The following is a 24499-nucleotide window of genomic DNA, read 5'->3' on the forward strand; positions in this document are numbered from 1 at the left end:
TGGTGGAGGATGGGAGGGTGGGGAAACAGCCAGCATAAACAACCTACAAAAACTAACTCAGATTTCAAGAATGGAGCATTATTGTCAGCTCAATTCTTCATACAGTGCAGAACTGCTGCCTACAGCGAAGGCAAAACACATCTGTGCAAGAGATTCATTTTTTCCCAAGTCTACTTTGTAACACAGGACACAGCTTCCATGGAATAAGTAAGTATCCTCGACGGCTGGTCTGCATGCAATTGGAAATGTACTTCTCTAACCTTGGTAGGCTGCAATACGCATGTGGTTTCCTTGCTAAAGCTAGCATGAGACAAAAATGAATCATGTGCTCTAACAGTGCCAATACTGAGAATAAAACAGTCCCAATCACTGTTATTGAAGAATGAAAGTTCCCTGTAAAAACTCCAGTTGCACATCTGGTTCCATTGTACAAAGAAAGGAGTAACTTTTTTTGCACTGACTCTGAAATTCAGCAACTTCACCTGGAAAAAATAGGCATATAAAACGTTAAAAAGTTCTAATGCTCTAAAAGTGAGGCATTTTAATCAGACCATCTTAACACAAACTGTTAAAATACTAATTTTTATGATTTAATACTTATTTAGAAGCTCCACATCTGCTGACTGAAACCATTCCAATACTGGAGAGACAAATGACTCCTCCCTCTTTACAACTGCACACAGCTATAGAAGTACTCTGCTGCAAACTTTTAACCATTATTCCAGACGAATCCTTCTTAGAAGAGGAAAGCTGTCGTTAACCCAGCAGAAGACCACCTCGTAGCTATCACTGTTGTATTACTGAGTGAGCCGAGCAATGGAATTTAAGCGTGCAGAAAGGCCAAGACACATTCAAAAGGATTTTACATCAAAGCCGGTGGAGAATATGAATAATAAACACAAATAAAGCAGAGTAATGATCTGCCAACTCAACTCGGATATCAGGCACGACGCTGTCCAAGGAGGAATTGTTCTGCCTCGCATCACAAGACTTTCATTATTTACTTATACCGGGCAAGCTTTAACTCAAAGCGAAACGTACACAGAGCGAAGCCTTTTTACATAACTGGTCAGGCTGACATTGTTCCGTACGAGGGAGATAAGAGCCTACGTTCAAAAAGATAGCACTTTGCTTAAATTTAAATTTTCACATAACTGGAGTAGTTTGTATCTGTCCACACTTCCCCATTAGAGTTCGCAGCCGCTCCGGCTGCGTTTGTGGCTTTTCAATGGAACAGAAAAACGTTTGTGCCAGTAAAAACTAGCAAGTTATTAGAATTTAATTAGAGCTTTCACTGCCCGGGTACAATCCCTCTCCTTTCCGTCTAATGCCCGAACGTCCACTCACATACTCACCACCGGAACCACAATCCTAGAGAGCTCTGCTGCTGAGACAGGGAAGGGAGAGGAAAAGAAGACAGACGGAAGAAATGTGAAATGGGTGGAGTGAAAGATAAGCTAACAGAGAAGTCATAAGTCTGCATAACTGGCACATTGATGCAATACTGTTTGTTCGCTCATTTCAGCTCACCAACGATACTGCAGATACAAATGACAGGGCGGGGAAGAAACCCGACAAGTTGTTCTCGGGTCAGCAAGAAGAAAGCGTAAGAGTTTTTAGGAGATGCCTTTTTTCATTAGGTGCTCTCTCTGCCTGGTCTGCAATAATTGTGTGACATCTTCTACTTCCTCCTTAAGTTTGGCTTGATCATGAAGAAGACAATTAACATACAAGTCTGGATCGAGTCTGTTTTCCAGCACTGCTGACACCCAGGCTTCCTACCTTAACTTCCCAGCTGAAGAACAGCTTTTTTAACCTGTTTACATTTACCTATAACATCAAGATTAGAAGAGCAAGATGCACCAAGAAAGCAGAGCTACCATGTCTTTTGCTAGCAAATAGAGCAGCAGAACTTTTCTATTAAATAAGGAAGATTTTTTCCATTTGGAATCGATTCTTTCCCATAAGGTGTTTAACCACGTATAATAGCCCTATGCAGCCATGCCATACAGGGCAGCGCAGCAAGGCTACCATAACCACACCACAAATGATGTAAAAGAGGATCTTACTGTTCTTCTGCCCTCCCCCAGAAAGCCCTCACTCGTATTACCTGCTTCTGACACAGCACCATCAAATACTCCGCAGCTCACAGAGCAGCTACACGAAGAACTGTCAGGGAGATGCTGAACACTGCACAGCTCAGCGCTCAGAAATTAAGGATGCCGGAATGCAAGCTGTCCATAAAAGAGGACATCCAGCATCCCCCGCCCATCCACTGGACTGCGCAGCGGATGCACCGTAGCATGCTGCAAATGCTGGCCCAACCTCTGCTCACACGATGCCTGGTAAGAGGATCCGTCCCTTGCCACCACCTGCAGGTACACACATTACCCAGCTGCTGGCCGCTTGCTGGGAGGACAAGGTGCAAGCACAGCACCGGGGAGATGACCTCTAGTAAGAGAGGATGGAAGAGCACCACTGTTCGGATGCGGTTCAGTGCTTCATCAGCCATTTCCCAGATGCTGGGGACAAGGGCACCAAGCGAGGCAGAAGGATCCTAAAGACTGGATCTGGCTTCTGAGCTGCGTGGAGGATCACACCCATACTGATCTTTGTGGAGCTGGCCTCATTCCACGGATGGCTATACTCAATTCCTTACTAGATGAGGCCCCATGCCTTATTTATTGTACATTTTTTGGTTTATAACAACATTATACAACACTGAATTCGTAAATACCATACAAGCCTAAGATTTTTTGTTTTTTAAACCAGACTAATGGCTTCAAAACCATTAACAGGTCAATCTTTGGAGAACTCCTGTGAAGTTGTCATAGTAATTCCGCGATAGTAAATTATTTCTCCTAATTTACAGAATGGGAAACAGACACTAAGGCCAGAAGTGCCACCTGAAGTAAGGTAATGCAGGCTGCCCAACTTGTGAGGCTGTTTTGTGTCTTTATAGGATTGTATAGGTTCAAAGCTTCTGTTAAGCACTGACAGTGGTGGCTACTTCTAAATCAACCCCTTAACATCTGGAGAAGGGCAGAAAGGAGAAGAAACACCCAACAAGTCCCTAAGGGCCTTGCCCAACACCACGTACACAACTCTACGAACGAGGCTACCACAGACTTCTCACTCTAGCATTTCCTAACCTAAGCTTACACCGCAGCACCCTCCAAAATACGTAGCTGTTTTCTATGATGATTTAAGCATCAACAATACTCTTTTCTCTGGTTAGGGCATAAGTATGTTCTCTTATATGAATTTTATGCAGTTTAGCAACGTGCAGACACCAAGAGAGAAGACTTAGCTAGCATTAACTAGTTTCTCTTTCAGACTTCTATCCCCACATCACGTTTGATTAACGTTGGCCAATGGGTTTCTAAAGAGGAAAACAAACCTGTAAGAACACCTTCCCCTCAGACAGGCTGCTGCCTGCCGTAGCGCTGCTCGAAGTAGGGGCCACGGAGAGGAGAACACGAGGAACCACGACATAAATGCGTGCTCTATCAACAGCAGGCACAGAGCGGTGGTTTAGAGGGCTACCCAGGGCTAAGCTTCATTTAGCCTTCCCATCCCTGCGCCCCAGGAACCAAACCCCCACGACACTGCGCTGGCCCACACATCGGCCAGTTCTTAGCAGGGGGTTAAGGGGGTTAGATGTGAAATACGCAGAAATGTAGGTGCCACCCCAACCAGTCTTTAAAGCAAATGCTCAAAGCAGTTTTCTAAAAAGCTGCCATCGCTTGCAAGCTCTCAGAGGCACAGAACAGAGATGGAGCAAGGCTTCTGGTTAAGAAAGAGCCAGCCACCTCTGCTCCAGAACACAGACATCATAGCTCCATCAGAGCAGCTGCAAGGGATTATATTCTTGATCATTAAGAAACCTTCCCTCTGTGTTCTCAGAAACAATGGTTGGGTGGGGTTTTTTGTTTGTTTTAATGTTTCGTGGCTCAACCTAGATATAAGTGTTTCAAATAGTTTACATTCTGAATGAAACTGAATCAAAAACCTGAAAGCCTGCCTTTACAACGTGAAGTATTAAATAATCTTAATCATAGGAGATACTGATAGTCTTAAATACTGTAGACACAAAGACATACTCCTAAAAAGATGTATTCCTCGTTCCTTACTTCATGATTCCTTGCTCCTGACTTCATGATACTCCTTCCTGCTATCAAACTGGAAGGCCTACCAAGACCACTACGAACGTCACATATGTGTGACTGTGGCTTTCCCCGGGCAGTTTAAATTCTAAAAATACAGCACGAAGAGAAAGGAAGCCTCGCTCTTATTTCACAGATAGGGGGTTGAGGCGGACAGATACTGGGACTTGCCAAACTCTCACGCTGACAACGCACAAGGCTGACTATGGGCAGGGGAGGACGTGACTTATCTCTCAGCTAGCTGGGGGATCACATGAACTGCCAGCCTCCTGCATCCGAGCTACCAAGCGCTGAGCATTAAGCCACAATAACTTCACAACGTGCACTCGACTGCCCGTACTCTGGATATGTAGCACAGCAGTCTGGTCTCTCATCACCATGGCTATCTTCAACAACATTTATAAATCCCACTGCCGTCTGGAGCACAAATAAGGCATGTTTTTTCCTTCCTCATACTTAGCCACATCGTCTCTCTCAACTATCCGCAGTAGAAAAAGATTGTTTCTCCATTTTAATCAACTGCTAATTTTACAGTATAACCTCTTCCATATGACTGACATCACTGAAGAAAAAGCCCTGAAGTTTTTCTCTGCCCAGCAGAAGATGTGGTCCATACTGGTGGCCTGGAGGCATTTTGTGCCATTCAGGAGCATGCCTTCCTCATCCTTCAAGGAGCCACACATCTAGAAAGGCAAATACTCGATGAAAAAGGGCAAAGCACTTAACAAAATTTCCAGTACTAACATCATACACCGTACCAGAAAAAGGTGGATACTTTTAGATGAAATTACCTATAGTTAAGAGCCTAATAAAACGTTACCAACACAGAAATGCTCAACTGGAAAAAGAATTTACAAGATTGAAGGCCTTGATTTTGCTTCGCCAAAGAGAAGCATTCTTCAACCGAGAAATAAGAACATGTACAAGACCACCATGCCTGCTATGCTATCAAACTAATTCTGAAATACAGGTTTGAAAAGGATTTAAATACTAGACTACTGTAATCCCAAATTTAATTTAAAAGGCCATTTAAACAATTACTTTATTTGATTACGTTTTCTAAAAGAAGCTGCAAACTTCCATCTGCCTCCTAATTCATAAATTTGTGAATTACAGTATGAGCTCCAACATCATGAGAAATACCCTGCTGGAAGTGTTTATCTTTTCCAGGCATTTACTTGAGAGAAATGGGATTTAGCTTTTATGCCAGACATACTCTTTTGCTACACCTTTAACATAAAAATTGCATTTAAAAGAATCCATCTTTTATTCAAGCATTATAGACCTTATGAAAGTGTGCTAACGTGTTACAATTTTAATACATTTCAGGGTATCAGTAACCATGAAAAAAAGCACAGTCATTTGAACATCCACCTGCATTCCTGCCTGCCTTCAAAATTCCCAGGAACATAAGCAGTTACACTGAGTTCATGCGGACAGGATCCTGCATCCACAGCATACAGGACGGGCTCCATGGTGGAGATGAGAGTTTGTGTTTAGGGCATGGGCCCAGTGGGAGATTTCTTGCACCTTTCATCAGACTACTTTCAAATCCAAAAATCACGCTTATCTCCCTGCCAGTATGTTCGAGCATTTTCTATCGTTAGCTTTGTATATTGTTATCTGTTTAATATCAAAACTCTCTCATTGCAGTGAATCCTCAGCAAGTTCTATGGTAACGAGCTCAACAGTCTCGCGAAACCTGGCTTGCAAAGAGATTGCTCCCCCTAAAATCAGGCCTTATTTTGCTTCTGATTTTACTGAGCATCTCCTTGCTCTCGTGTGAGAGAAGAGGAGGAGCTCTACCCTACCTTCATCTTTCCCCTACCTGAGGGGAATCACCACCTCCATCACATCCGGATCCTTGGGGCAGCCGGGGAAGGAAACGCATGACCAGGGTCTGAGGAAGAACTGCATCAACCTTTGCACCATTTACAGCTACACACAGCCACTTGTGATACAGTAAATTACATATTTTCTTGATTTACAAACAAACAGTTGAAGGATACTTGTTTCTGCTTTTGTCAGTACATTAGCAGAAAAACAGGAAATGAATCAGACTGAAATAATAAACCTTGAGAAGAAACACCATGAAATTTTTCGGTCTTGCATCTTTTTTTTCTTTTTAAAGCAACAGAAGCTGAGACATTGATCTGTATCACATCACAATTTCAATAGCTAATACCATAGCTATACATTGTTCAGTAAAGGAAAATAAATTAGGGTCTTTCCCTTTACTATGGCACACGACAGGTATCTTCCACAGTTTCTGGTGCTTCACATTTTCAGGTGGATAGTGAATAAGTGGAATTCAAGTGATCCACATCGAAGAGCATGGACTGATAAAACATTAGCCAAGATATGAAAAAATGGTGTGTTGCCAAATAAACATCAGTGCCAAAGTACAGTGAACCCTCGTTTTCCTTCCAGCTTAGCCACACAGTAGGCTGATTTCTGGCTTCACTTGGAACAACTCTAGGCCTGTTTTATAGATATGCTGTTGATACTGCATTTACATTCCACTAAAACCTCCTCCATTTATTATATATGCAATCAGCTTTCCTTTGGTTAAAATCTCACCATTGCGTAACAGATTAAAACGTTAAAAACCAGCTACTTAGGGAGTTACTGCTCTTAAAGCCTTCATATTCTTTTAATGTATCGTATTTAAATGAATTATCGCAACGAAATATGTTCAAGGTGTTCCTCCCCGAATCACACGGAGACTAAACTTGATTAATCTGATGATACAGCAGTATCTAGAATCAAATCTAGTTATCAAGTTGTTTTATTTTAGTCAAAGAACATTTTACTTATTGCTACAAACGCTGTAAAGACAGCACCATCAAGGGATGCATGTAGATTTTGATCCTCCCAAGGTAAGCTGTTCTATTTAAATTATAAAGCTGCATCCGTACAGTATAAAACAGAATTAAGACAACAAGTGTTGCAAAAGCAGAAAAAGTAGGAGATAATTTTGCCTGGATAACTTTTTATTACTGGCAATGCACCCGAAGGAAACCAACAGCTGAACTCTCAGACATCAGCTGCGTTCTCAGGAGCCTCAATTAAAAAGGGGGCAGACTGCGTAATTGACAAGATAAATATTACTCCTTCTGTAATTACAGAATTAATATTAGAATATTAATTCTAATATTACTGTCTTCTGTAATTAGTTCCATGGAAAACAAGGCGTTTTCACTTTTGCACAGGCAAAATGAGGAATTTTTACCCTTGCTCCTATCATGATTTCAATTTATGCAAGATTTCTTCTGGCAATTTTTTTTTTTCTCACCCCCCAAGCCTAAAAGGGGGTCGGCGTTTCCCAAGCATCTCCTGGGTGCTCTCTCTTACAAGTGCAAGCCTCATTCCTATGGTTGCTCTTCTTCCATGCTGTAATGACTGTCCCCAGTAACTTAATTTCACAATTTATTTTTCTTAGGTAACGCCTGTATCTAATCCAGCTATTCATTTATGTTCCCAAACCACTAACCTGAATAGAGCAGTTCTGAAAACTATTAAACAGAATATTCAAGAATCAATGTAAGTTCCTTCGATGAACTTTAAGTGATAAGTTACAACGACAACAGCAATAAAAATTAACTTCAAGTTCTGAAATCGCTTTTCCGTGCAAGTGCAAAATGCTATCAGCCTTGAGGACCATTTCTTCCCATTTCCCCATCTCTTGAACAAGAGCAGCAAAAATCACGGAGATAAAAAACAGACGTTAAACATTTTCTTAAAATGCCCTTCCACAAATAAAAAAAAATAAAACAACAGTCAAAAGCTAGGGTATTTCAACTCAGGATGTCAGAGGACATTTTGACAGCTAACTGTATATACAGAGGAAGAACAGAGCCAGGCTAGAAGCCCAACTAGACACCAGAGCAATCACTTGAATTTCAACTTTCGACTAAAGTACTTTTCTCCCCCAATATTCATAACTAGTTGTCAAGGAAAAAATGAACGAAACTGTCCTGACCAGGTATGGCTTTTGTCTTATTTATAAGTTTTACAGCAATCTGACGTATTTTTTTCTTCTTTTGTGAAGCATTATTAAGCCTGTGGTAGTATCCCCTCAGAGCACACTGGATACGTTTCAGCTGAAATTAATACTTAGTTTAGCAATGCAATCTCAGGCTGCAAGGTCTCCGCTGGCCACGTGCAGGGGTCAAAGATGAACGTGTCTTCCAAGCCCAATGCAGAACTTCTCTCTGGGTGAGTGGATGGAGCGGATTCCTTTGGGTTTGTTTTAAAGGTGGAGGGGGAAATCGCCTTCTTGTCAAGCACCAGAGACTGGCTACACAAAGAAGCTGGGAATACAGCAGAAGTATCCTGGTACTCTCCATGTTATTAAGATTTACATGACCAACACGCATTGCCCAGGTAAGCACAGGCATACCAGCTGCCACACTTGGGCTCAGAGGTGAATTCCCTTTTTCTTCACACCACGGGGTGAAGCAACTCCCTGCTATTTCCATATTCCCCTCTGATTACACATAACATCTAGAATAGCCCAAACTTTTTTTTTTTAAATCAAAGTAATTGAATTAAAGAAAAATAACTAATATTGTAATAACAAACCAATTATTCAAAAGAATTGTTTTTAGCCTAAATCTTTATTTCGTCATTATTTTAAATGCCTCAGAAACATCTCAGTCAGCTATAAACTACAGTTTGATACCATAACTGGCAAGTAGTAAAGTTTTTAAACTGATGCTTTGGATGCCAGATGCTTCAACAATTTAAAGTCCAGGCCTTTTTTAAAGAGAAGTATTTGAACACACAAATGTTTCTGCGAGGAATGCAAGCTCACTCAAATCTAGCACAAGGTTGTTAACAAAGTTCAACCAAATATATAACCTTGCAGTTACAGCTTTATGCCATATAAAGACACATTATTTCAGTTTTCTAACTGAATTTTTTTCTTTAAAAAAATCCTGCCCCAAGTACCAAATTTATAACATAGGATGCAAAGCAATACTTTCCTACGATGCAAACACACTAACCTATTTGTAAACAAGCTCATGAAGAAAAGCTTCCTTCAGAAAAAGGAATTAAAGTGACTTTATTGAAGTTGTGCTGTGCCCTGATTAAAGCAAGAGGAAGCCAGATCATATACAGAGCTAGAGAGAGCATTTTGTACGTAAAACATAGTCCTTCTATTCATATGTAATTCATACCAGGTCTGGCTTGCCAAGAAGAATAAAATATGTTGCTAATCGTGAACTTGGAAAACGCTTCTCTGAAGCGTACAAAAAACTGCTGTGAAGCACCGCTGAGCTGGTAGAAATCTTAGAAATTGTGTTGTTTCCAGCAGATTGGTGTAAGCCTTATGCCGCATTAGAAGAGCACACTCTTATAAATCTGGTAACAGACCAAAGCAAAAAATAAATAAATAAAAATCAAGCTTTTAAAAATGTTAAACATACACTTACAAACACTGCAAAAGTATACATACTCCAGGTGAGAAGCAGTCCTTACAGGTCAGATTTGCTAAAGAAATGAACTAATGAAATCCTAAAACAGATTGAGGAGCACTGAGTATTTTAGCGATAAGAACAATGAAAATAAATGGGTATCCAATACTTAAACTTTTGATCTGTGTGTATACAGAAGCTTATTTGAAGATCTGCTATCTGCACACATCCTAATTAAACAGCCTCCACCAGTAAGATCTATTATGTTTTAATTATATTCCTTAAGTAACATCCTGGTTAAGAACAGCATGAGAACAGACGCTATCTAGTCTATTTTTGGGATACTCCAGGTAAGCAGTCATTGAAGAAGAAAAGACACTGTCCTACAGCATTACTGCAGAAATACTTAGCTGTAGACTCTTCTCAGTAAGAGAGCCCATCTTCAAAGAGTGCTTATCTTTTTACATCACCCTAATAAAGATATGCAGCAGATGAGAACAAATCCAATAAATCTTTTCCAGCACTCATTTAGACATCCTACACTACTTCTTTTCCTATAAAAGACCCAAGATGAAAATCCCTGTAGACATGGGTAGAAAATACCACCAAGGTAAGGTATGTTTGTTTTTTATTCATTTGAGAAAGGAAAGTGAAGTTATTTCGCTTTTGAAGGAAGTTCTTTGAAGTCAGGAGCTTCACTGTTTATTTGAAACCATTTATTTCCTCCTGCAGTTCCAAAGAAAATAGTTACGCAAATACATTAGAGGAAGCAGGTGTATAATCTCATTTAAAAGCTATTTAAGTCTGTTACAAAGGAACCTTATTTCAGCACAGGCGATCTTTCAAACATTTCCTTAAGTTACTTACTAGGATGTATAATTGAATACTTGCCTTACTATTTTACAAAAGGAAAGTAGCCATAGAGTATTCCACAGAACCAGCAAGCGCTGCTCTGTGACCCAAAATGAAAACTAAAATGGCCACAGTGCCAGGAAAACACCAGCGTCACTTGAGGTTGCGGATGTAGGAAGACAATTCTGAATATCACAATTAAATGGTAAAATACCTAGAGACACGACAGTAAAAAAAAAAAAAAAAATCAAACTTTACACAAGGCTGCAGTAATTCAACAGAATTCTGTATGATATCACACCATTTGTTTTCATTGTTCCCTCAGTTTTGTTTCAGATTTACTTTTCTTGTCATTTACTTCAAGTTACAGTAATATCTGGAGTTATTTGAGACTAATTAAGCCATGTATAACTTTAAGAAAGGTTATTTCTGCAGCAGAAAAAAATACTTGGACAAAACTCTACTAATGTGCAGAGTCAGGCAGCGTGCAGATTTTTTGATATTTTAATAGAATTTCCTCCAAAAATGCTCTAAGCTACTCAGTGTGTACAGACACAAGGCTGACAAGTGCTACAGGACTACAGATGGGAAGTTTGTTCCTTGCACTTTAAGATATTGTGTACTACAAGGCTACTACACCTCTTCCTAGGTCCCCAGCAAGAGGCTCTGGCACAGAGGGGCTGTGCCCTCAGAAAGCTTCACGATGTCATTTGTGACTCCTTCAGATAAAGATGAAGCCCCTACTGAAGTAGCTTAAAAACTGTGAATTAGCACAGGTAGTTGTCTGCTCTGTCTCTGCTGTGTGTTAACCCACCCCACAGCAGATACCCAGAACAGAGACACCTCACCCCCTCCAGAGCAAAGCTAGATGTTCTGTTTAAACTGCCTAAAAGGCAGCTTTAAACTAAATTCCCAGATCTCAGTTGAAGCAGGGGTATGCATTTCCTAATATTGATGGCCATAGGTTAGTAAATTCCAAGAGGAGGACAGCAATAAATAGGAGGTGGCAACAGGTTTAACATTTTAAAACACTGAGGCTATTTGCTAAATTAATAGTGTCCTTACGACAGCACTTAAGCTTCTACATTATCATGCTACTCTATTTTGTGGGACTAACTCTCCCAAATCAACAGTTTCTCAGACCTTACTCGGCAGGCCAGACGCGAGCAGCACAAAAAAAGAGTAGAGCAGTCCTACATACACGGCAGCAGGCTTAAAGCAAGGATGGATATAGCACCTCCTGGTTAAACAGCAGATGTTATGGGGGAGGAGAATGTAAGCAGACAGTCAGATTAAGTCAAAATGGAAAAATATAACTATGCTATTGAAAACAGAAAGCGAAGTAATAAGAAGTTAAACGCATTGTGCCTCACCTCGTTTTTACAGTTTAGTATGTCATTTATCTCAAAAAATGATGATTTCTTGTTAAAATAAAGGACAGTTAGTCTATTATTACAACTGCCTGACATTTCCCATTGTAAGATCACATTTCCAAATGTGCTTGGAGTCTTCTCAAGCAAAATGGACTGAAAAGTTATATACTAACGTCTTCAGTGCACTTACTTCAACCAAGCTGCTTATGCCAACTCAAAAAATCCAACACTTTTAATGAAGAAAGTCATCCTAGGAAAGAAAATAAATCCAAAACTTGAAGTATTTCCTCCACAAAGGTTTAGCACCAGCATGCTTTGAGACTGGGATGTGAATTCTGACCTGTGTATCTAGGACGTACATTTTATCAGCCCTGTGGCAATGTCAATATTGTCATTCTTACAAGTTTTGGGGAATGAGAAAGGAATGCACAGTTTCCAACAAACAGCATGTGTTTTGGCTGCTAAAGATCTGTCCTGAACTTGATCCAGCCTGGAACTGGACAGGATCTTCCTTTCATTTCCAGGCACCCAATATGCTAAGCCAAAGTACCCCAAAAAAAAAAGCTAAGAGGTTGCCTTACCCTTTCCAAGATCACACTACGAAGTAATGGCATTGCTGAAGACCCTCTAACCAAACGTGGGGGGGGGGGGGGGGGGGACAGGATTAAATTTGTGGCGAAGGGAAGAAAAAGAGTAGATGAAAGCAAGAGTGGATATAGTCCAAGCCTGCCTCGTCGGTCCTGAGGACTGAGAACCTGACTTAAGATTAGCCCTACTTTGAGCAGGGGCTGGACTAGCTGTGCTCCAAAGCTCCCTTTCAACCCAAATCAAGCTTGGACTTGGACACAGGGCTTGGGTGACAGAATACAGATGTCATCAGAGCCTGCTGCAGAAAAATAAAAGAAAAATGGGAATCACAGAGTAAGGAGTTGTTCAGGGAAGTAATCTGGGAACTCGTAGCACAAGTAATTGAGACCATATATCTCCTGAAAAAAACAATGAGGCTGGGGAACTGACTGATCACAAACACTAGAGGAAAATGAGCTAACAAGGACGGGGCCCAGATAACACAGAGACCCTACAAAGAGCAGCAGAACTGGGAGAGCTGACAGAGGGAGCGCTGCCAAACGGCAGGAAAGAAAGACATCAAATTAGGTATTGAAAGGGTATGAATTTAAATTGGCTAAGAATCTTCTTAACAAAGATCATAACTGACTAAGAAAGAATAGGATTTGGATAGAACACTTAAGCAGGCAGAAAGCAAAAGGTACATTACTGGTGACAAGAAAAAAAAATCATCAGCAGAAGAGGCTTGTGTTGTCAAAGCATGCCTTCCTCTACAGCTTGTCCTCCACAGTCTGAAGAGATCCATAAAACCCTCTGCATAAGCACATGGATCATACTGTCTGGGGCTGATCCCTATAAAGCATGACAGAGTATTATTAGATACCACAAGCTCAAATAGCAGAGGTCTGCCTAGCGAGTAGGTTCCAAACCTGCTGGTAGGATTGCAATTATTATTTTTAACAGCTAGGAAACAGCACACAAACTGCATTAGAAATAATTTCAGAGATTAAATCTGCTTGCTTGATGCAGTTTGGAAATGAATTATGAGGGCTTAAATGCATGGCTTTTACCTCTTTCGTCCCTGTAGAATCTTTGCCACATTCGTTATTACCAGGTTACTATTCAGTATTTTGTTTGTCCTTACTGATCATGTCTCTTATCTTAAAAAAGAGAAAAGAATACTGAGTATAATGCTACACTGCAAAAAGGAACTGATTTCCTGATAGGCCACTGCAGAGCACCAATATGTTAGATTAATATAGCTACAACAGTAAAATATCATATTCATCCCACTGAAGCAGCATGGTTATCCCTGTTAACAGATATGGTATTAAAGCAGATGATTAAGGATAGCCAACAGTTCCAACCTCAGGTGCCTGATCTGAGATACGTAATTTCTTTCAGACTGTTATACACCAAATTGTATGTCCAGAGATATCTGAAGTATCAAGGGGGTACACATGCAAAAAGAAAATCCACAAGAAATACCACTGAACGTCAACCTATGAGAAAACATATCATATCAACTGCAAAGTAGGAATAGGATGGGATATATATATATATAGATATATCTATATCTATGCATAGCCATTATTCACATGCCTTCACCAGGGAAGAAGAAGAAAATAATTTCAGCCTTCTGGTTTATTTGCATTACATCTCCAAATTCACTCAAGGAAAACAACTGCCCTAGAGGCAAGGTTTACTGCTGCCCAACCTAGACAGACTATCCAGTAGACAGGGCAAAAAGTGTTCTGAGAAACACTTCTCTGGGGGAAGAAGAAACCAAAAAGCCACAGCATAACTGAGAACTACAATTTAATAAGGGTAGGCGCAAAAGCTGATCAAACTATGGTTGCTTCTTCAACCTTAGTTCTGGTATTTCTCAACTTTGGAGAATTTTACCTGAAACCTTAATATGACAAACTACATGGAATGGGAACAATCGATTCCACTTTGTTGACGTGTGCAATCCTTCACCATTACTAAAAGAGGGCAAAGAGAAGTAATCTAATCACTACAGAAACCATACCCACCTGTTTCTAATATTTCTAGTGCGCTCATAATCATGGTTTCTGAGCAATGAAGTTAAACCACCTCATCCTAGAGGCATTTTCTCTGTCTTCACCCATGAAATACTGAGTTTTTGCATACTACGCTATTACAAACTGAGCCATCCTGCACCCACAAAATACACTGTTTTGCAGAATGCCCATTAGGGGAGTTAAAGCTACACTAAGAATATACATTTAGACAATACTTAAGGTTTTACTTCATCACCAAATATTCCAAAACCACTCATTCTGGTTACTACCTTGTCTGCAATAATACTGTAGGACCAAGGCACACACTTCTGCGAGTTCAACTTTAAAGGTGCGTAGTTCTAACTTCTAAAGGACTATTTTTTACAGAGTGCTTGGAACATACATCACTTTTAAAAAAAAAAAAAGAGAGAAATGAAGCATCAATATACTTTCCATAAACTGTTGCATTTTTGTTTGCTATATTTCCAACTGGAAGCTCCCCCGTTTTCAAGTTCTGATTTGTCTCTCTTGATTTTTAGCACAATAAAACCATTCATTCTCTGCCTGCTCTTACTGCAGTGCGTTTTCCTGGACTTCAGGAGAACACCAATCATATCAAAATACATGTTCTCTCTTATTTACTTTCAACCACCGGAGGTGAACAAAAGCACATTTACATTCGGTTAAAGAGGAGCTGCTCCACAAATGGAGCATATTGTGGCTTCACATTAATTGTGCACATATCATTTACCTTATTATGGCTTTGAAAAGCATACGGTACAAATATTCCCAGTTTGTGGGGGATAATTTCTAAGTCACAGTTTCAATCTAAATTATTTATTACCCTTAAAAAAGAAAAGTAATATTGAGATAACATTGAGATACCAAAAAGGATATGGATTAATTACACTGCCCTAAAAAAATAGATCACACCTTAGAAACAAAACAGAGGAAAAAGCTATAACGAAAAGAAAACCATGTCACTGCTCATACTTCACCCAAACAACACTTCTTAGTCTAGATCTAGCCACAAGATTATGTTGATTAGGGCAGAGTGTAGGAGGTGGGAAGAAACCGTTTTCACTGCTTACTCTGTTTTGGAGTTGCACTACTGCTGGGCAGGACTTAACAGGGTGCTTTTATTTCTTAAACCATGCCCCCAGTAAGTAACACCTCCTTGTGAAGCTTCAATTCAACAGCAAGAGATAAGGTATATGATGTGCCAGATAAACTTAGCTACTAACTACATTAACGCTGACAACAGGGGAGCTTGTTCTTCCTTTTCCAGACATGCAGGCAGCATGTAATCCCAATAATCTGAATTCTTGCAAGGCAGGATCCTTCTCTTTGTTTATCCTTGCTCTCTCTCTTTTTTTTTTTTTTAGTTAATCCATTACCTAATTTATCGTGGAATCATCTTTAATTGTTAATAATGGAAAGACTTGGGACTCCTCTGCTGAGCTTACAAGGCTCTCTTCTATTCTTACCCTAGCTGAATTTCTGCCTGGTGTCAGGTCACAGAAGGCAAAGCCTATTTTTCTGCAACTACCCACCACAGACAAAGTCCAAACAAAAGTGTACTGCCACTTAAAGGGAAAAAAGAACACAGCAAACAGGAACAAGAATGGGAAGAATGAAAGGGGGAAAGTAATTATTCAGGTAGGAACTCAAGGAGGAAAATACTTCTGGTTACTGGACACAAAAACCCCTCAGTCCAAATGGAGGCAGTTTAAAACTACAGTGTTGTGAAATTTAGAGAATAGAGCAAACACAATAGCTTTGCAGATTTCTTCTCTGTGCTGTCCCACACAGACTGCAGAATCTTACATAGCAGGAAAGCAATAGTCTGGCTTCACGGGCTACAAGCACTGAAGATCCCTTTGCTTAAAAAGGACCTAGAAGTTTGATACCTCCATCTCTGACCCTGAGTAAAAGGGCTCCTGGTCTCCCAAGATGTATTTTTAGCAGCGTCATATAAAAGCAAAGCTTGACACCTTTCTTTGAAGGTACAGAATGAAACGAAACCAAAGTATTAGATACAGCTTTACAGGTAAAATAAAACTGAGAAGGAAACTGCTCTTCTTGTGAAACTGCAGCAAGGCCTTCAATTCAGCAAAAAGAGTAAGTTTAAAGACTTTGTTCTGTTTATTTTTTGACGTAAAATAGAAGAATGTAAAGTAAGAACACCTTCATCAGGATGTACAACAGAAATCCTTGTGAGAAAAATTATTTTTCTAGTAACACAGTCTAAGAAGAAGCCTTTAACCTTGACTACGCTTCATTTGGAAGACATTTCTTTGCATTAATCACCTTATTAGATTGCCCACTATGGAAACATGAAAGGTAGGCCCAACTTAAGATATTCCCAACCACTGACCAGATGGAAAAGTTTCTCAGCAGGCTTCACTCCAACTCCCTTACTAGTTGGGTGGTCTCACTACAGCCATTACTTATTCCCATCTGAATGTTCTTCCACTGTTCGATGTTTGAGGGACAGCTGGAAGCTCACAACATAAAGGATTTTGATATGAAGGGGGAAACACAGTAAGTATGTTGCATCAACCACCTTCTGTCAGCATCTTCACTTAATACACAACCCCCTTACAGATTTTCACTTAATACTTCAATAAAACATTTATTGTCAAGGTACAATTAAATCTCAAGATGAGAAAAAGCTGCAGCATGGAATCTGGACTGAGCATATGGCGCCAATTTCCAGGTCACGAGAAGCCCAAAGCAATGGCAGAAAAGCAGTCATTAACTATCTAATCTAGACAAGAATAGAAGTTTTTTACTTCATAAAAATAAAGGTATAAATATTACTTCATGAGACTGATCTCTGAACGATGATACTGCAGATCTGCCAGAATATCCCTCCCCTTGACCAGTTTCACTGAAATATACAGTAAGTTTTGCGCACCAAGCGCTTCCAGCAAAGGAAATGGTGATGATATGCCCAAATGTGTCATCTGTCCAAGTCTTGTCCTCTGGAACGCAGCCACTATGGTGCCAAGACTCCTACTTGCCTAAGAGCAGACAGCTAACAAAGTGAATTTATATAGATGAATACATTTATATATGCATATACATGCATGTATAAATACGTATAAAATAAAAATGAGGTGCAGCAGCACTAATGCTGTGATGCCATCATACCAAAAATGCTAGCCAGGTAGCACCTGAAAAACCCCACGGCTCAGGCAGGATCTTCAGTGTTACCCCAGCCTCCACCGTTCAGCAGATCGCCCTGAGGGGCAGGACTGCATCACGATCCCTACAAATCCTTTCTTGAAAACATACGAGGTAAATCTGTCTCAGCAGAAGCATCTCTCTCAACAGTATAACTGGAACTCCTACAGATTAAGCATGTTCAGATAAAAATAGAACTTGATTAACTTGATGTGGCTTGCACAGTTTGATTTTCTGTGAAAAACCTGAACGTTAAGCGACAAACTTAAAATTGATATTTTTGTTTACTGAGAATATGCAGCATCGATGAATCTCAATGAGAACAAAGCAACGTAATTCGTATGGCAGACTGTGTGTCCAGAGCTATTCCTCTTGCTGAAGCAGCTCTTTATTCAATAAATGGAAAAACTGAAGGGGACAGCCAGGGGCTCCAATTTAGAATAAGAGCTCTAATCTGCCTTATGGGAGCAGCTAAAGGACCTATGGAAAAATGTTTGTTTAACAGTAATTTATCTCAACTATAAATGGAAACAGAACTGACATAGTTCCACAACGACAGTTTGTGCTGAACAATAACAGGATACTTGCATTAGCAGAGTGGTGCTTCACTTAGGAAGCAAAAACAAAAAAACACCACACCAAAAACAAGTGACTATACCAAATTAAATTAGTACAAACGTTTATTTCAGCAAGATACCTCCCAAATGTCTTCACAGAATCACAGAATGGTTTGGGTTGGAAGGGACCTTAAAGATCATCTAATTCCAACCCCCTGCCATGGGCAGGGACACCTCCCACCACACCAGGTTGCCCAAAGCCCCATCCAGCCTGGCCTTGAGCACCTCCAGGGATGGGGCATCCACAGCTTCTCTGGGCAGCCTGTGCCAGGGCCTCACCGCCCTGAGTAAAGATTTTCTTCTGAACACGTAATTTAAATCTACCCTCTCTTAGTTTAAAGCCATCCCCCCCTGCCCTATCACTACACCCCCTGACAGAGTCCCTCCCCAGCTTTCCTGTAGCCCCCTTTAGGCACTGGAAGGCCGCTGTAAGGTCTGCCCGGGGCCTTCTCTTCTCCAGGCTGAACAATCCCAACTCTCTCAGCCTGTCTGCATAGGAGAAGGGCTCCAGTGGTGCTCCACCACCTTGCTGAAGACATCATTAGAGGATATGCTGACCTCTAAAGAAAGGAAGTTTTAATGCCTGAGGAAACACCTGTGTATATATAACTTTTTTTTTTTTAAGCTCATTTCATTAGATCTCTTTGCTTGGTTGCTTTAGGTTAAAGCAACTCTTAGTCAGCTTTCCAGTCTGGTATGATTTATCTAGAAATGCAGGAAACCTGCTAGAAACTCGTCTTTCGGAAAAAAAAAAATCTTCTATAGCTATGCTCACCTTGTAAAAGGCAATTGCGGTTGCAGTGCTTAGACTACCTGTTCAGCGAGATGCTAAGAGTCATCCAGCAGATGGCTGACTTCAATCCACAGGTTAAGAGTGGAAAAGCCTACCGTAATTCTTCCACTGCAGAAGAGTAATGTAAACACGCCTACTTTTTTTTCATTCTGTGGATAAAGCTCAAGGTAGGGTTAAATCTTCTCATAGACCTTCCACAAAAGTCAAGCAGAACAGAGTCAACGCCTTCCTCGCCTGTCTTAATGAGGAAAGAGAGTGATACCACAAATGACATCTTACTGCTCAGCTGCGGGGCTTTTTTCTTCTCTCAACTCTGTCTTTCAAGAGCTCAAACTAGTATAAGTCATACATACAATAAAAAACTTGTCATTAAGGCCTGTAATATTCTAGTCCCACATAACATTTACAGTTCTTTTTGGATATCATTGCCGTGTTCTGGACCCTTGAATCAGTACACTTGAGCCCACCGCACCAAGAGAAGGGAGCCACACATGTCAGGGAAGGATCAGCAATCAAAACCAAGGTGAAACACGGTTCTGCAGTGGTTGAAAACTGCCAGAAACACACGTGAAACAACCAGAGATCACTGAAGAAAGAAGACTAAGCCTTCTTACCACTCAGATGATGAAAGTCTCTTTCACTGATCTTATCAACTAAAGAAAATATCCTTACAAGGAAGCCTGGCATAACAAGGTGAGCATCAATTTTTCAGAAGTTTGGAATAAATCTGTCAATCGATAAATATCAGCAGTAGACCAGAGACCAAATAAGTTAGAAAACACTGAAAATAAATAAGAGTGACTGAAGGAATCTTCTGAAATAACCTTTTAATGAAAACTTAAGAGGAAAATACTGAAATTCTGCTCTGAACAGAAAGAAAACACATGGAAGTCTGGTTGGGGCTGGATTCCTTAGTTCAAGCTAAAGTCATTTATTTGGAGTTTTCTTTCTTTTTGAGTTAAAGTAGAGCACAGAATATCTGAAATCTAACCTAAAAAAAGTTTCAGTTTTCCTTAAAGATTACTTCACCAAAGATTTGAAAGATAAGCTACTAGAAATTAACTGGCATTAGGTTAGATCATGGATAAAACTTCCACTTCAAAGAATCAAAAATAAAAGGAAGTCCCCTCTTTAGAAATCTCAGGAACATTTAAAAAAAAAACAAAAAACAATTTCCTAGGAACTGACAGCCTCCTTCATATTCTTCATACGGGAAAAAGGAAAAAAAAAAGTACATTGCTAAAATCAAAGGCCAACACTGTTAAAAACAACCATTTCTCTAAAGCTCAATGTAACATTTTACCTTCTTGGTAGAAGTCTACCTCCAGGTGCAATTCAGATGCATCTAGCAACTTTAGATCCAACACCATTCTCACCGTATCTTGAAGCCGTGTTACGTGCACCAATTCATTCAGCTACACATCTTCCATCAGTTAATACAGAAGTGACAACGGAAACTTAGGTCTAAGACAAACGCAAAGAGAAAAGAAAAAGTGACATTAACTTCCTTGTGGATAAGCCAGTGTTAAAATGACTATTTTTATTAGTCCTTCATAGAACATTTGCTGACCCTACGAATCCGACTGACTCACAACTCAGCTACATGCCAGAAATCACACTAAGAAATGGAAAACCTAAAACACGTATCCATCAGTTTGTTCCAGTCAGGTATTAAAACTTCTCCTACTAAGCTGGTATGCAGCGTTTAGGTACAATTCAGAAAACAAATCACAAAGCTAATTACGGATGTCTGACCATGGGCCAGAGTAAACTGACCCCATAATAGAGACCACAAGCTTGGCTAAAAGCCATCAGACTGTGGCACAGAACAGCGTAGCTGCAGTTCAGAGTTCAAAGACCTTTCTTAACACTTCCAAACCAGGATTCAGAAGTCCTTTGAAAAGATTCAGGCATCCAACCGTAAAGGAAGAAAAGCTATCCTTGTGAAGAACCTTTTTAATAAGACTACGTGAAGATCAAAAAAGCCCACGTAAACAGGGAAAAAATAAAAAAGGAAAGGTTAGGAAGAATTACCTACCCACCTGACAAATTCAAAGTCTAAAGTTTTTGCCATGTTAAATAGTAAGACACTGTTAATGAATAATTTTAAAAAGTTTGCCCATTTTCCATCAGAAGGCTCTACCCAACCGACAAAAGAATTCAAGGACTTGTGCTCTTTCACAAGTTGAAAGTATTCACACCAAACGAGTTGTCCTAATGCATATCTTAACGCTAACTAGGAATCCCATGGCTAAGGGAGCTTTAATGATTCATTTACTAAGGCAGAGACAAGGATTTGTACACACACTATGAAGGTAAACAAATACATCTATCAAGTGCCTTCCTTCCTCCTGAGCCTCAATAAGCGTAATTAAATACAATCTGATGACTGCTCTATAAGAAAAGCATCGTTTGTCTGGTGGATTTAAGGGGAAGTGGATGGAAGAAAACCGCATATACGCATTTCAATTCCCCCTCGTAGAAATTATGATCTGATGTCCTCAAACTGAAAACTAGCTGACGAGGTAAAGACAAGAGTCAGAATTCAGCATTTTACAGATGCTGAATTTTATAAAGCACCGCTAGAACTCTGGCACGGTTCAAGAAACACGCATATAGAAGAGAGGTTTCCTGTAAACCTTTCAGTGAGCTGACTTGAAGAGCAGCATTATTGCCATTATGCAAAAAACTTTCATTTTCATTTTCTGGTCCAAATGTGTCTAGCTCACGTGCAATTAAAACAAAGCGGTTTCGCAGCTTTCTGAAAGTTTCAAGTGCAAGCATATAAATGTTTACAAGTGAAATAATGGTAAAACTTCAGAAAGCAGTAAGTGCTGTTGCACAACCATCATTTCTACGTATGCAAGCGAGTTCCGTGAAGTGGGCAGCTCAGCGTCTGTACCGCGGTGCGCTCTGAACGTTGAACCGAAAGCCTTCTTTTCCACTGAGCAACAACAACGCCACAGCATCTCATCAGATAGGGAAATACAGCCCTTTATCTGACAAAAAATGAAACTTTTTTTCTAAAAAAAATTGGAAGAAAAACAGCTTTGAAGTAAAAATTATGAAAGTATTTTTTTTAAAATGAGTTTATGAGGAGGCTCCTCTGCAGAAGTAAATCCTGCAAGCTCCATTTCCCAACCTGCCCTTTGCCTTTCAAAAAAAAAAAAAAAAAAAATACTGCTGTCCTCGATGACAACCGAGATAAAGCCCTAATCGCTTCCAACGCCAGCTCCGGTATTTTACCAGAACCAGGATTTGCTGTGCTCCTCGCAGGGAAACCCAGGCACGTTTCCAGCCGGCGACCCCGGGGGCAGGGAGGCTCGGGCGGCCCATTCCTCTGCTCAGGGGCTGCCCTCTCCCCACTGCCCCTTGGCCTCCCCCCCCCCGAGCTTTCCTGGTCACCAGGGGGCACCAGGAGCCCCCCCACACCCTCCTGCTGCCCTTCCCATGGGTCGTTCCCCGTTTTTCCCCATTTTTCCCCGTTTTTCCCCCATCCTCCCCCGGCGCGCCCGCAGCACGCCGTGCTGCCAGGTGCAACCCCCCATTGCTGCAGGGGGACGGGGGCAAGGAAACCCGGCCCGGTGCCACCTCCTGTCCCCCCCCCCCGCACCTCCGAGGAGGGGAACCAGTGTCCCAACACCCCCGGGCACCGCCACCTCTCCTCGGCAGGGCCGCAGAAGCGCCGGGGAAGGGCCGGCTGGGCTTTGCCCTGCAAGTTCCAGCGCAGGAGTTCCCCGGGGGGGCTCCCCCCTTGCACCGCCACCACCCCCCAGGAGGAACCCACCCGGCGGCTCCCCTCGGGCTGGGGGGCGGCACGGGCCGGACCCCCCCCCCCATCTTCCTCCTCCTCCTCCTCGGGGCGGGACAGGCCCCTCGCCCCGCCCGGGGGGGAGACAATGGGCGCGATGACTTCACCCTCCAGCAATGCGAGGGGCAGCGGCCCCCCCCTTCCATCCCTCCCCGGACCCCCCCCCGGGCCCCTCACCCCCGCCCAGAGGCGGCTCCGCTCCACCTCCCCCCCCCCAACCCCTTCGCCCCCCTCCGCCACGCTCAGGGCGGCGGCTGCCAGCCCCCGGCGGGGGACCGGGGGCGGAGTGGGGGGGGGGGGGGGCGCCTCCCCGCCGCCGAGTACCTGCGGGGCGGCGGCAGAGGAAGCCGGCCCGGCGCAGGAAGCGTCTCCCCGTGTCCGTGTCTCTGTGTGTGAGGGAGAGAGAGGGAGAACGGGGCGGCGCTGCCGGGGCCGGCCCTGCCCGCCGAGGGGAGGCGGCGCCGGGGCCGTCGGTTTCCGCGACGCGCTGAGCTCACGCGTATGGCGGCGGCGGCGGCGCCGCCTCGGGGCGGGTCCCGGTCGCCACAGTCGCCGCCCGCCGCCCCCGGCTCGGTGGGGTGCGGGGGGTGCCCGCCCACCGGGCCTTCCCGCCGTCCTTTATTTAATAAATAATTATTTAACACTGCGTGGGCTTGGTACTCGGTAACGGGTAAAGGTGGCCGGGGGACAGCGAGCTGCTGAGGCGTTTCGGTGGGGTCGGGCGGCTGAGGGCTGATGCGGTTGTGGAAATGAGCAAGCAGAGCTTTCATGGCATGGTATGGCACTGAATCATGGAATCATTAGGATTGGAAAAGACCTTCAAGATCACCTGGTCCAACAACCATCATGCTACCACCAATGTCACCCACTAAACCATGTCCCTAAGCACCACGTCCAACCTTGAACACCCCCAGGGACAGAGACTTTACCACCACCCTGGGCAACCTGTCCCAGTGCCTGACTGCTCTTTCTGAGAAGAAATGTCTAATTTCCAACCTAAACCTTCCCTGGCGCAACTTGAGGCCATTCCCTCTAGTCCTACCACTAGTTACCTGCGAGAAGAGGCCGACCCCCAGCTCCCCACACCCTCCTTTCAGGTACCTGCAGAGAGCACTAAGGTCTCCCCTGAGCCTCCTCTTCCCCAGACTGCACACCCCCAGCTCCCTCAGCCTCTCCTCACAGGACTTGTGTTCCAGGCCCTTCATCAGCTTTGTAGCCTTTCTCTGGACACGTTCCAGGGCCTCGATGTCCTTCTTGTAGTGAGGGCCCCCAAACTGAACACAGTACTCGACGTGTGGCCTCACCAGAGCTGAGTACAGGTGGAGGATCACCTCCCTGGTCCTGCTGGCTACGTTATTCCTGATACAAGCCAGGATGCCGTTGGCCTTCTTGGCCACCTGGGCACGCTGCCAGTTCACATTCAGGCGACTGGAAAGATAACCCTCCCCAAAATTTTGTCCAGGAGCCCCCCAGCTTTGATTGCGCAGCCCTGTTCTCCCTTTGCATAACTGCAGTCAGCCTCTGGCTTCTGGGTGCCAGGGTGAGAATAATCATAGATTATTATTATAAGGATGCTTGCTGTGCTGGGCTGCCCCTCTCTTGGGTTCCTTTCTCCTTTTGCTGCTGACCTCCCCCAACTTTTCTCACAGGACTCCCTATCTGCAATAATACCGTAGCTGTCTTTTTT

At 42.5% G+C, this 24499-nt stretch overlaps 1 protein-coding gene across 5 annotated transcripts in view; it reads right to left on the reverse strand.

Annotated features, from left to right (window-relative positions):
- The window catches only part of RNF19A (ring finger protein 19A, RBR E3 ubiquitin protein ligase), a 60455-nt gene extending 37160 nt beyond the window's left edge, over positions 1-23295 (reverse strand). The window contains exons 1-2 of one of the 5 annotated variants that reach the window (XM_066991234.1): positions 23137-23295; positions 20378-20465 (exon numbers count right to left, since the gene is read on the reverse strand). The gene's annotated coding sequence lies outside the window, so the exon portion shown is untranslated. Of the gene's footprint in view, positions 1-20304; positions 20466-22788; positions 22938-23136 lie in introns of those variants that run through there. The other 4 variants (XM_066991233.1, XM_048068715.2, XM_048068713.2 and 1 more) reach the window with 4 other exon arrangements.
- Positions 23296-24499: the final 1204 nt, after the last annotated feature.

This window comes from Anser cygnoides, chromosome 2, assembly GCF_040182565.1.
Source record: "Anser cygnoides isolate HZ-2024a breed goose chromosome 2, Taihu_goose_T2T_genome, whole genome shotgun sequence".
NCBI lineage: Eukaryota > Metazoa > Chordata > Aves > Anseriformes > Anatidae > Anser > Anser cygnoides.